Source organism: Lissotriton vulgaris, chromosome 5 (assembly GCF_964263255.1).
Source record: "Lissotriton vulgaris chromosome 5, aLisVul1.2, whole genome shotgun sequence".
NCBI classification, from domain to species: domain Eukaryota; kingdom Metazoa; phylum Chordata; class Amphibia; order Caudata; family Salamandridae; genus Lissotriton; species Lissotriton vulgaris.
The window spans coordinates 1,338,133,953-1,338,146,174 of record NC_141693.1 but is presented as its reverse complement, the minus strand read 5'-3'; the positions used below and the strand labels follow the sequence as shown (position 1 = coordinate 1,338,146,174).

The 12,222-nt window shown below is 50.9% G+C and overlaps 1 protein-coding gene across 1 annotated transcript in view; it reads left to right on the top strand.

The window, feature by feature from the left end:
* Positions 1 to 12,222, top strand: part of LOC147712569 (FYVE, RhoGEF and PH domain-containing protein 2-like) — a 497,527-nt gene that overhangs the window by 178,689 nt on the left and 306,616 nt on the right. The window lies entirely within an intron of this gene.

Genomic DNA, 12,222 nt, shown 5'->3' with positions numbered 1-12,222 from the left:
CAGCTTCTTGCAGAATTCAAGAAGTGAGGAGAAGGCACTTATGTGTAGCAGCAACTCATTCCACACTTTAGGAGCAATGCAGGAGAAGGTTTGACTGGCAGATTTGGTTTTCCGTATGCAAGAGATGTCTGCAAAAAGGAGTCCAGACGAGCGGAGGTGTCTGGAAGGTTTGTGAAACCAGATGCTATTGTTGAAGCATGCTGGGCCAGTGTTATGTAGTGTCTTGAAAGTGTGGGTGAGGGGTTTGAATTGTGCTAATTTGTGAACTGGAAGCCAGAGGAGCTCCTTCAGGTGTAGTGTGATGTGAGTGTAGCATGGAAGGGTAAGGGTGATACTGGCCGGCAAGTTCTGAATGATCTGCAGCCTTATGGAGACATTTTTGTTGATCCCGGCATAGAGGGTGTTCCCATAGCTTAGCTTGCTTATGGCCAGGGTGTACGCAACAGTTTTCCGGGTGCTGATTGAGAGCCATTTGAAAGTCTTCCTCAGCATCTTCAGGGTATGGTAGCACAAGGCGGTGACGGCATTGACGTAGGTACTCATGTTGAATTTGCTATTGATTATGATCCCAAGATTCTTGGTGTGGTTGGTGGGGGTGGGTGTCGGTCATAGATCGGCTGGCCACCAGGTGGAGTTCTACAGTGATGTGCTGTTCCTGAAGATCACAATTTTGTTCTTGTCAATGTTTAGCTTCATACAGTTGGCTTAACCCAATGGGCAATTTCATTCATGCAAGCATTGAACTTGAACTGGGTACGGGACTTCTTGTCTGTGCGGGAGAGAATGAGCTGTGTGTCGTCAGCATAGGAGAGGACGTTGATGTCATGAGAGCGGATGATGCTGCCTAGACGGATCATGTAGTCATTGAAGAGGGTCAGGCTCAGGGAGAATTCTTGCGTAACTCCGCAGATGAGGTTTTGGGTGTCCGAGGTAAACAGTTCCAGGTTGACTGACTGGGTCTTTCCATCAGAGTCCGTGTCCTAGGATTCGGGCAGTTTCTGTGATGTGGTTGAGTCTGCTAAAGAGGAGCTGGTGGTAATTGAGGTGTTCAGTGAGGAGTCTGTTGAAGATTTTCTGTAAGATCTTGGCTGGAAATGGTAGCACGGAGATCTGTCTGTAGTTGGTGAGCATTAATGGGTCCGCAGAGGGTTTCTTCAGTAAAGGGAGGACAGTTGCTTGTTTCCAAGCCTCTTTGAAGGTTGCTGAAGATGTGGAGGCATGGCGCTGATGAGTTGCAGCCCTCTGGAGTAGGCTTGGTTGGGGCAAGGGTCCGCTGGGTTCCCAGTGTCTGGACTTCATGGTGGCAGTGGGTTCTTCTGGGGAGATGATGGTCCATGTGGTTAGCATTAGTTCTTTGGATAAGATAAGGAGGCATTTGACGAGGTCTGTCGGGTCCGGTTGCGGTTTGATGTGCTTCAGCCTGCGATCACTGTTGGCTATGAGACCAATTCCAAAAACCCTTCAACCTGGCGTTTCTCTTATCTTGTTGCCATGGCTAATGAATGAATGCTTTGTTGGCTGAGATATTTTGTAGGTCAGAACAGTCGTTCTCCACCTCAGAGGACCTCTAATTGTCCCTTAAAGTCTTTTAACAGTGATTGAGATGAATAGGCAGGGCAGGTTCCTGCTCACATCACCAAATTAAGAGCAGAGTATACCTTCTTCAGGCTGAACTCAACATCTTGTCAACTCACTTTCACTGAAATATATTTTGAAACCACAAAATATTGCACCAAGAAATTGGCAAATCAGTTGCACCTTAAGGGCCTAGGACATCTTGCCCTGTTGTCTAGCCACAGGGTACTGTCTGACAACGAAGCATGGCACGGTGGCTTTCTCTGGTTCTTTCCACTGTCACACGAAGAAGGCTTTAAATGCAATATTTAGCAAATAGTTATGTCCTGAATAGTGATGTAGTTGGTAGAACAGTGGCCCATTCATGCTGGAGGACACAAATTGTGAACTAAACAGTTCAATACTTCTGACAAATACTCCGTGTGGAGATATTTCTCTTCTTGGCAGGGTCCACCTCTACATTCTTCTCGTGACCATACAGCAGGGAAGGTCAAGCCGAGGCTGAAGATGGGGGAGAAGAAATAAACTACTACCAGGCAACGAATGACAGTGAGATGGAAACCAGTTCTCCCCTCTTTCCTGCTATGCAGCAAGCCCCTCTGGGTTCACAATCCCAAACTATGCAAAGCTAGATCCACATGACCCACAGACATGTCATATTCAACACCCAATTATATGATGTGTACAAAAAGACAGTGTCTGAATTCTCTGTAAGTGAAATTCTTTCAGGCCAACAACACTGTAGGCAATAGTCTTGTGCTGGACGATACACTATGGGGCCTATTAGGATGACGCATCCTACTGGCGTTTGGGAACCCCCGCCATAAGGACGGGGGTCCCGTGGGGGGTATTAGGATGTGCCCCCCACAGTGGCGGGCACATCCTGCATTTTTAGCATTGTGGCGGGCGGTGCTCTCAGCACCGCCCGCCACAATGCTAAAAATGCATTAAAGCATTTGCATAGACACGGCACGGCATTTGCACTGCATTTGCGTAAACAAAGCGGCAGGCACCACGCGGTGCCTGCCGCTTTGTTTATGCAAATGCAGTGGGGTACCACAGGTACCCCCCGTGTGCACCCCCCACCTCTCCTTCACTCTGGGGGCCCACAGGGGGCACCCAGAGTGAAGACCACATGCCTTTCCGTGGCGACATCGCCACCGCGGAAAGGCATCAACACAAGCCCATCATAATATGGCTGGCGGTTTCTATTGGACACCGCCACCATATTAAACCTTTTCTGCCCCAGTCGCAAGGTGACTGGGGCAGAAAAGCGGCAGACGGTCTTTCCGTCCGCCACGGTCCCCCCGCCATCCTAATATGGTGGGGGGAATTTAGGTGCTACCGCCTGCCTGGCGGGGGCAATCCGCCCGCCATCCTAATGGACCCCTATGTGAGGTCAGAATGAGTCTGCACCAGTATCCTACGGGCTAGTAATAGACCAAACTCATGACTGCCTCCCACATTCTTTGGCATACCACTTGTCCCATCTGCTCTCTCCACTAAAGCACAGAACGCACTAGCAGAAGAAAAGGTTCCAGGAGGAGACTGTCCCTCTGAAACCCACTTCAAAGGCCTCCAGCTGCAGCAGTTTGGTCATAAAGTCTCCACGGCACCGCGGACACACAGAACCCAGGAGCAAGCAGTCCTTACTCCTCCAGTTAAACTGCCAATCTATAGCTTGTGGGAGCAGGGGTATTCTTGGTGCAAACACAGGCCTATCAGGCATCTCGATCAGTAAAGGCAGTAAGTTTCCTTTGGATTTTCCCCTGACCACCCATACTCCCAGGGATCCTCTCCGGGATGGGAGGCTCCATAGAAGGCAGGTCTTATGTGTTTGATCCAAAGGACCATGAGCAAATAGATCAAATTTGCCAAACTCCACCCAGCTCCTCTGAGGTCCACTACTTTGCATCCATTCAATCCTCTGTTCACAGCTTGGTCTTTTTTTTGTTTTGAATGTACCAATTTTAAAAATGAAGGCAGGAATGTCACTCCACTACCACCCAACATGCTGGTGCTCCTCATACTAACTTGGTTCAGCATCACCTTCCCTGTGTAGCTCTCACCAGCTCTCCTGCAATCCAAGGGCCAGAGGAACGGACAGAAACTACAGCCTCCATGTCTGTACTTACAGTGCTCGCTCCAATACAGCAGCTGATCCAAAACTCACTCATGATCACTCCAGCTGGACTCTCAGAGATGAGTGATTCTGCCAAGGATCAGGAAAGTGATCCTGACCGAGAGAACGGCACCATAAACTACTAAGACCTATTGTAGCTGAAGATACCCAAGACCTATGAATTGAGGTTACCCCAACATCACCCCCATATCAGACTACTGTATTGTATTGTATTGTAATTGCATTTATATAGCACTCACTACCCCTGACGAGGTGTCAAAGCCCTTTTTCGGCGAGTAGCACGCTACTCCACAACCTGTAAGGATTAGTGTTGAATTAGTATAGTGAAATATGAATGTAATTTGAGGGTTGGATATTAGTCAGTTATTTGGATTGAGAAGGATAGCGGAGGGATAGATACATATATACACACATACATACATGTACATATATATATATATATATATATATATATATATATATATATATATATACACAAACATACATATTTATAGGGGGGCATGGCATACCATCCGAAGATGGCGGATGTGTGAGCATCGAGCTCTGCACTGGCCCGTCAGTTCCCCACTTACTAGAGGGGCACAGACCAGCCCAGACACCTTGTGACGGTAGGGCTGGCCTCGGGTGCTGGAGCGCCAGTGCCGGTTGTGGTGAGGGGGGCCCTGGTCGCATCTGGAGCCAAGTGCAAGGCTTGGACAGCTGGCCGGGCTCAGACCCTCTGCCTTGAATGCTGGGCAGGGCTGGTGACTCCCGAGGCAGTGAACGACGAGGTCCCAGTGCCGCAGGGATCGTGACCATGATGGCGTGCCTCCAGTGCTGCCCAGGAGTTGAGCGGGGAGCGGCCGGCACTGAAGGAGCTCTATGATGGCATTTGAGCTCTAATGGTGGCAAAAGCCACTCCACTGAATCGCACTCAGTCTATTCAGATCTTGGTTTACAAGAAGGATAAGGAGATATGAGGAAGCAATTCTCTGAGCTGGCAATCTCACAGTCTTTGGACCATAAGTATGGGCTCCCAAACCAACATAGTCACTGCATTCTGGCAACACCACAGTCAAGACAACATCCTTCAGCATGGACCAGGATGCTAAATGTATAATGCCCTCAGACGCGCTAATGCCAATGAAAAACTGCAGGAAGCCCCCGTGGCACCAATGTGTAGGTCCTCTCAGTGGTTATGAATGTGATGAGCCTGCTTTGTCCTTTACTCCCCCCCCTCTGCCACACTTGACACTGTGGGAACGCACATCTGTCTATCTCTAGCCTAAGAGTGACACAGAGGTTCTTCCTCCTTACCTTAGGCTTTTGGGTTGTGGCCCCTTGGCTGCAGGCAGGTGCCATTATTCTGGAATCATTTAAACTGTATATCAAGCATTGACACTGCCAAAGGTGATATCATTTGAAGTCACTACCCAGCTTCAACCCTATATTCCAGTTCCTTCTGCCTAATCAATGAGCCTTTGAGACCAGTAAGAACTCCCAGGCCAGTGGCTGTGCTTAACAAGTACAACTCTAGATCTCATCCAGTCAGTTTTGAGATGCAAGACCAGGAAGGTTTGGTATCCCTGGAGGACATACGTTGTCCTTCCCCAAACCTACACCAGTAGCCCACCTGTGTCGAACTGCGAGTCTCACACCAAGTTGTGCCTCAACTGGCCTCCCCTGAACGGTGTCCTGTGTTTTGACTCTGACAACTAAATCCCTAGCAGCCAGTTTGAGAGAATACTATGATTCTTGTAACTCGCCATCCAACTGAAGTGGGGCTCCTGTTCATTTTGGTTGCTGTTAGTTTGGCTTACAATAGATCTTTGGACTAATTACAGGATTTTTGGCCCCCAAACCTGAAAGATGGCAAGCCTTGCACTTGGGGGTGCCGGGAAACTAGGGATGAGGGCATAGTATCAAAACATATGCAATACTTCTTAGCACTAAGTCTGGCATATCTGTTCCATTGGCTGGCTTTGGTAAACATAGGCCATAGAAAGCTCAAGTGTTCACAAAGACTGCCAAGGACACTCACACCCTCTTTGTAGGGTTCCATTGCCACTAGGGGTTAGATAGTGTCATTCTGTTTGAGGCCCCGTCCCAGCAGAAATAGGCACGAGGCCCTTCTGGTTTGTGTTTTCACTGCTCTACGTCCCTACCTGTAATTAAAACTTGAGGATGTACACTGAGGATATTTTGTGTCATTACTTGAGCCTCACAGTGACTGAGCTCTAAACCAACTGTTACCTCCAGAGGTAAACACTGATTGCTCATACTGAACTGCCCTTTGAGAGAAAGGGGTACAAAAGATGTAGCTTCGTTATTTAGTGAGAGTGGGAGAATACATGGGTCCTGGGACTCAGCGGTAACTGAATGATCCTTCCAAGTAATCTCTGATTGTCACAAAAGCACCCGCACCTTAAAAGAGCACTTCAGTGCTATGCGAATGGTTCAAAGCACTATCCAAAAGCTGATAAAATCATATAGCAAATCAATCAATCAATCACTGCATTTCTAAAGCGCACTACATACCCGTTAGGGTCTCAAGGCACTGGGGGGAGGGGGCTGCTACTGATTGAAAAGCCAGGTCCTCTTGAGACGTTTCCTGAAGGCCAGCAGGTCCTGAGTCAGTCGTAGGCTGGTAGGGAGAGCGTTCCAGGTCTTGGCAGCGAGGTAGGAGAATGATCTGCCGCCGGCGGTGGCTTTGCGGATACGAGGAATTGTGGCAAGGGCGAGTTTGGCTGAGCAGAGACTTCGGGTGGGGGTGTAGAAGCTGAGTCGGTTGTTGAGGTATGTGGGTCCGGTGTTGTGTGGTGCTTTGTGTGCGTGGATGAGGAGTCATAGAGAAAAGTTATCAGAGCAATGGTATAAACTAACATAAATTATAAAAAAAAAATCAACATAATTTTAAAGAAGTCTTTTGATATAAGGCTATGGTTAAGGTCTGAAATCTTTTTTAAAAAACGTATTAAAATCCCATAGTACAGCTATAATATTTTAGCCATAATGCAAGAATGCACCTCTGAAGATCTCACACTTGACACCACTGGTGATGCGCATCATTTTACATTACTCAAAGAAGATGTAGTGTAGTTCCTATTTTCCCTATAGGCCCTGCGCATTGGAATAACATAAACAGCAGTGTAGATGTAGAAGTGCGGTCTTCTAGGTCTCTACTGACTATGTTAGACTTAATTGGGTTTGTACCAACTAGCTCAGAGGTCACTGGAAACTTTCTTGATTGAATAGGAAGTGATCAGCTTCCCTGGCTCAGACAAGAAGGGATTCAGTTTTCCAACAACCGCATAAACATGACAACTTTGCTCCTCAGAATAAGAGTCAATCTCTAGAGTCGTGTGAAACAATAGACAGCTATTTCACTCAGCCAGTTGTGCAAAATTACTTTCACCTGGATGCAGAGAATAGAGAGACGGGCGTTTTCAATAAAAGGTATTATTTATTGAACAGTCTTTCTTCTCATGCAAGAGAAATGAATTGCCACAATTGCAAGACTTGTTATTATAAAAAGTGCGTACAGTAAAAGGAGTATTGCGAAATAATACTGTAAAAGCATTGATATGGTGTCTTAGCCATATGATAGTTAAAATGAGTAAAATATATACAATCATATATACATTTGGCTAACGTCCTCAACTGGTGCTTCTAACTACGCCTACCCCGATGTACCTGACCTAAGCCTAATACTTGGGAGGGAGTAAGTAAGTAGCAATTTAAGTTAAGTTGGTTTTGCCAAGGGTTTGCTTCAAGAATTCTCTCTAAGGGTTTAGTCAGCACTGTACCTCTGGAATAGAATGTTGGAGGTCTGGTATCTCCTCTCAGGACTCGATATTCCAGTCACCCGCAAGGGTAGGCTGGAAACGCCGGAGCTGGATTTTCTCGGCAGGAGAAAAAGACAGCGTCTCTCTCAGCGCGTCAAGGAGGAGGAGGGACAGCGTCCGTGGGCTTCTCGCATCTGCTGGGCTCTGCAAGAGACAGCTGTTCTGCTCCTGTATTCACCACCACCATCGCGTTTGCTTAAGGCAATGTTGGTATTATTTATAACTGAAAGGTGCCTTGTTTGACGTAAGTTTTTGGACATAAGACGTCAATAAAGATGTCACTAATAACTGGTCTTTTTTTTTTTTGTCCTCATTACGCAACAGTTAAAGTCAGGAGTTTTCAGGGACCTTTCTCAACTTCGTGGCACCCCTGAGGAAAGAGACCCCTTACGTCCATACACTTATAAGGAGGAGGATTGTTGTATCGTAGTAGGTTGAGCTAGCCATCTTTGCTACTCTTGCAAGCCTTCCTCGACATTGTTGCAATAGCGTAATAATTGGACAGTTTACAGAGGAAGTAGTGGGAAATCCAGGAATGTTACCACCATGTTACATGCACATTATATATATACACAACTCCACTTAATTCACCTCTTATGATATTCTTCCCACAAATCCCAGAATTTATATTTTTAGGTTTAAAGTATTTTATTAAGGCACAAAAACACGGGGAGGGGAGCAGGAGGTCAAGCAAACATACAGTACAAGAAGCGGAACGTTGCAGCGAGTCAGAAGAGAAGTAGGGAGACAGGAAGCCCCAGAGGGTAACAAGGCAAAGACATAAGGCAATAAAGCATTGTGAACGACCCCCCTGTAGACCCCCACTCCCTAGGCAAGGCCAAGCAGAATAGCACCCCGCTACACAGTAAAAGAGAAGCATACCGTTCCACCAACCCCCCGACCCCAGAAAAGAAGAAGAAAGAAAAGCAAAGGAGGAAAAGAAAGAAAACAATACCCCAACATCCCCGTCCGAAAGTCAGCATTAGAAGCATATAACCCCTCTTCCCGCCCCCAACCCCCGGCCCCCAATCCGCACTTTCACTCCGCCGCAGCCGCCGGCGGCGTCAGCCTAAGGAGGCGCAAGTACCGTGGACACGTGAGCTCGTGAAATTCCGTGGACAGCAGTGCCAAAAAGGGGTGCCAGAGCTCCTCAAACTGGTCAATATTCCCAGTCACCGTTAGCGACATCTTCTCCATGCCCAGTACCTGCCAGAGCCTATGCAGCCAACCAGTGGTAGAGGGGGCAGTGGGGGTGCGCCAGAGTACAAGTATGTTCTGAACGGCGGAGCCTAGCGCAATCGCAATCTGCCTGCCCCTGCGGGATTTCAGCGGGTACATCAAGTCATTGGGGAGGCCTAGCAAGACATACGCGGGGAAGCGCGGAAGCTCGATCTCAAAATGCCTATCCACCTCATCTAAGACCTCCTTCCAATAGGCCGACAGCACCGGGCACTCCCAGAGAATGTGCGTGAGGGTGCCCTCCTGTCCGCAACCGCGCCAGCAACCTTTGTCGCCGATTTTGCGCATCTCATAGAGCCGCTCCGGGGTGTAGTACCAGTAGGTGGACACTTTAGTGAAGGTTTCGGTCAGCCCAGTGTGGTACGCAGAGTGCCTCGCCCGATACGCAATCCTGTCCCACTCCTTGTGGCTCAGGGTCCTGCCCAATTCCCTGTGCCAACGCTCCCTCCCTGGGTTATGGTAATGAAACGGCGGGGGTTGGAGAAACCTATACAAATCAGTGATCAGCTTGGCGTCCGAGGTCCGGGTTACCAACCATCGCTCATAGGGCGTAATCGAGCGGGCAGCGACGTCACGCACTGGGGGTTGAAGAGCCCAGTGGCGGACTTGCATGTAACGCAGTCTGTCCCCCTCCGTCAGGCCATACTCCTGTCGGAGCTGCTGGAAGGGGAGCACGCCCTCTGGCCCGTAGATCTGGAAAAGCGCCCTGCAACCCGCGCTCACCCAGTGGGAAAAGGCTCCCGGCTCCAGACCCGGAGTGAAGTCTGGATTGCCAGCAATGGGAGTGAACGGTGACGGAAAAGTGGTGAGCTCACGAAGCTCACACACCGCGTCCCACACTCTTAGCGGAACCCGGGTGATAAAAGAGGCGTAGAGATTAGGCGGGCGGTGAGTGCGCCGCAGGAACGGGACCTCCTGGAGGGTACGGCCCGCAACTGCCTGGTCTTGAAAGAGCCAGTGTTTGTCCGATTCCCACCGGCTCCACTCCACCAAATACCGGAGCTGCGCCGCCTGAAAGTACTTCCGGAGGTCCGGGACTCCGAGACCCCCCGCCTCCGGGGCAAGCATGGAGAGGACCCGCTTCATCCGAGGCTTACGGCCCTGCCACACAAAGCGGGAGATGTCTGCCTGCGCCTGCCGTATCCAACCCACAGGGGGCTGGAGAGGTAGAGCGCGAAAAAGATACAGGATCTGAGGCAGTATCGTCATCTTCACCGCCGCGATACGGCCCAGCCACGAGAGCAGGCCCTTGTTCCATCGGCCGAGTTCCTCTTTGATCTTTTTGCCCAGAGAGGAATAGTTAGCTGCGACCATGGCAGGCAGGGAGGGAGCAAGCAAAATTCCCAGGTAAGGCACCGTGGAGGAGGACCACTGCAGAGGAAAGAGACTCTGAAGGTCCCGCCTGGTGTCGGCAGAGAGCGACACATCCAGTGCAGCCGACTTAGTCATGTTCATGTTGAAGCCCGCCACGCGGGCAAAAGCGTTCAGTTCCCGGACGCAGGCAGGGAGCGACCGCCTGGGGTCATCCAGGGTCAGCAAGACATCGTCCGCGTATAAGCTGACAGCATGCGTGTATTGCCCCATCTTCACCCCAATAGCGTCCGGGTTATCGCGAATCCTCTGTGCAAACGGCTCCATATAAAGGGCAAAGAGGAGCGGCGAGAGGGGGCAACCCTGTCTCGTGCCGCGCTCAATGGCAAAGCTGCTGGAGCTGTGTCCATTGACACGCACTGACGCTGACGGTCTCCTATAGCAGTTAAAGACCATAGTGCTGAACTTCTCGCCGATCCCCAGTTTCCCAAGAACCAGCTCGAGATATGGCCAATGAACCCTGTCAAAGGCCTTCTCCACGTCGACCGATAGCAGCATCCGCTCCCCCGGGACGCGTGAGGCCTTTTCCAGCATGTGCGTCACCCTCTTTGTGTTGTCGACCGTCTGCCTACCAGGTACAAAACCGGCCTGGTCCGCCTCCACCAAACCTGGTAGGTGGAGACCCAGTCTGGCCGCCAAGATTCCCGTGTAAAGCTTGAGGTCCACATTTAGGAGCGAGATGGGCCGGTACGAGCCGCACAGGGTCCGGTCCTTCCCCGGCTTGGGGATAACCGACACAGTCGCTGAGAGAAGGTCCGGTGGTATGGCTCCCGGTTCGGAGAAGGAATTGAACAAGCGAGCCAGGAGAGGCGCGACAGTGGGACAGAAGGTCTTGTAAAACAAGGCCGTATAGCCATCCGGGCCCGGGGCTTTACCATGCTTTAGCCGTGCAATCGCGGTGATGACCTCCTCCACGTGAATGTCCCTCTCTAGGTGGTCCGCCTGGGAGGGGTCCAGGGCCGGGAGGGTCACGGATTCCAAGTAGGCCTCAGCCTCTCCCGGTGGGGAAGGCTCTGCAGCGTACAGCGCCTCGTAAAAGGAGCGAAAGGAATCTGCCACCTCCGCGTCACCGGAAACCGGGATCCCATCCACTCCCACCAGCTCCTTCACCACATTGCGTTGCTGCGCAGCCCTGAGCCTATGGGCCAGGAGCTTACCGCACCTGTCTCCGCCGGTGTAAAAGGCATGCTTCAGGCGCAGCGCTGCATACTCCGCCCGGTCTAGGTCTAACGCAGAGAGGAGTTTCCGTGCCGCCTTCAGCTGCTTCCAAACCCGAGGGGCCCCTGTTCGGCGGTGAACCTGCTCAAGCTCCCTAACCTGTGCCGTCAGTTCCTCCCTCTTGCGTTGGCGTTCCCTGTTTTCCGCCGAGGAAATGGAGATAAACTCCCCCCTGACGACCGTTTTCAAAGCCGCCCACTGCGTTGCCAGGGACGTGTCAGAGTTGTTATTGTGGGTCAGGTAGTCCTGAATGACCTCCTCCACTCGCTTCACAACCGATTTCTTATGGAGAAGCGTGTCCCGAAGCCGCCACATCCCTCTGGAGGGGGGGGCCGCCGGCCAAGCAAAGATCCCGGAAACCGGTGCGTGGTCGGACAGGGACAAGACCCCGATGTCTGCCGCCGTGGCGGCCGAACAAAGCGGGCCGCTTACCAAGAGGTAGTCCAACCTTGAATAAGTGCGGTGCGCGTGGGAGAAATATGAGTAGTTCCTATCGGTGGGGTGCATGGTGCGCCAGAGGTCATGCAGGTCCATCTCCGTAATCTGGTCCTGTACCGCCCTGGAAAGCTCCCCTGTCTGCGGAAAGCGCTGGGCGGACCTATCCAGGGTGGAGTCGAAGACCATATTCAGGTCTCCCCCCAAGATGATATGGCGATCGGGCGAGGCAGTAACGTCCACCAACACAGATTCCAGGAAGCGATCCTGGTGGTCATTTGGGCTGTATACCGAACCAACCGTAAAGGCAACACCTCCCAAACGCATGCGATACACTAGAAGCCTCCCCTTCTGCTCAGCATGTTTATGCAACACCTCCCCCCTGAAGGAGCTGGCCAGAAGAATGGCCACCCCAGC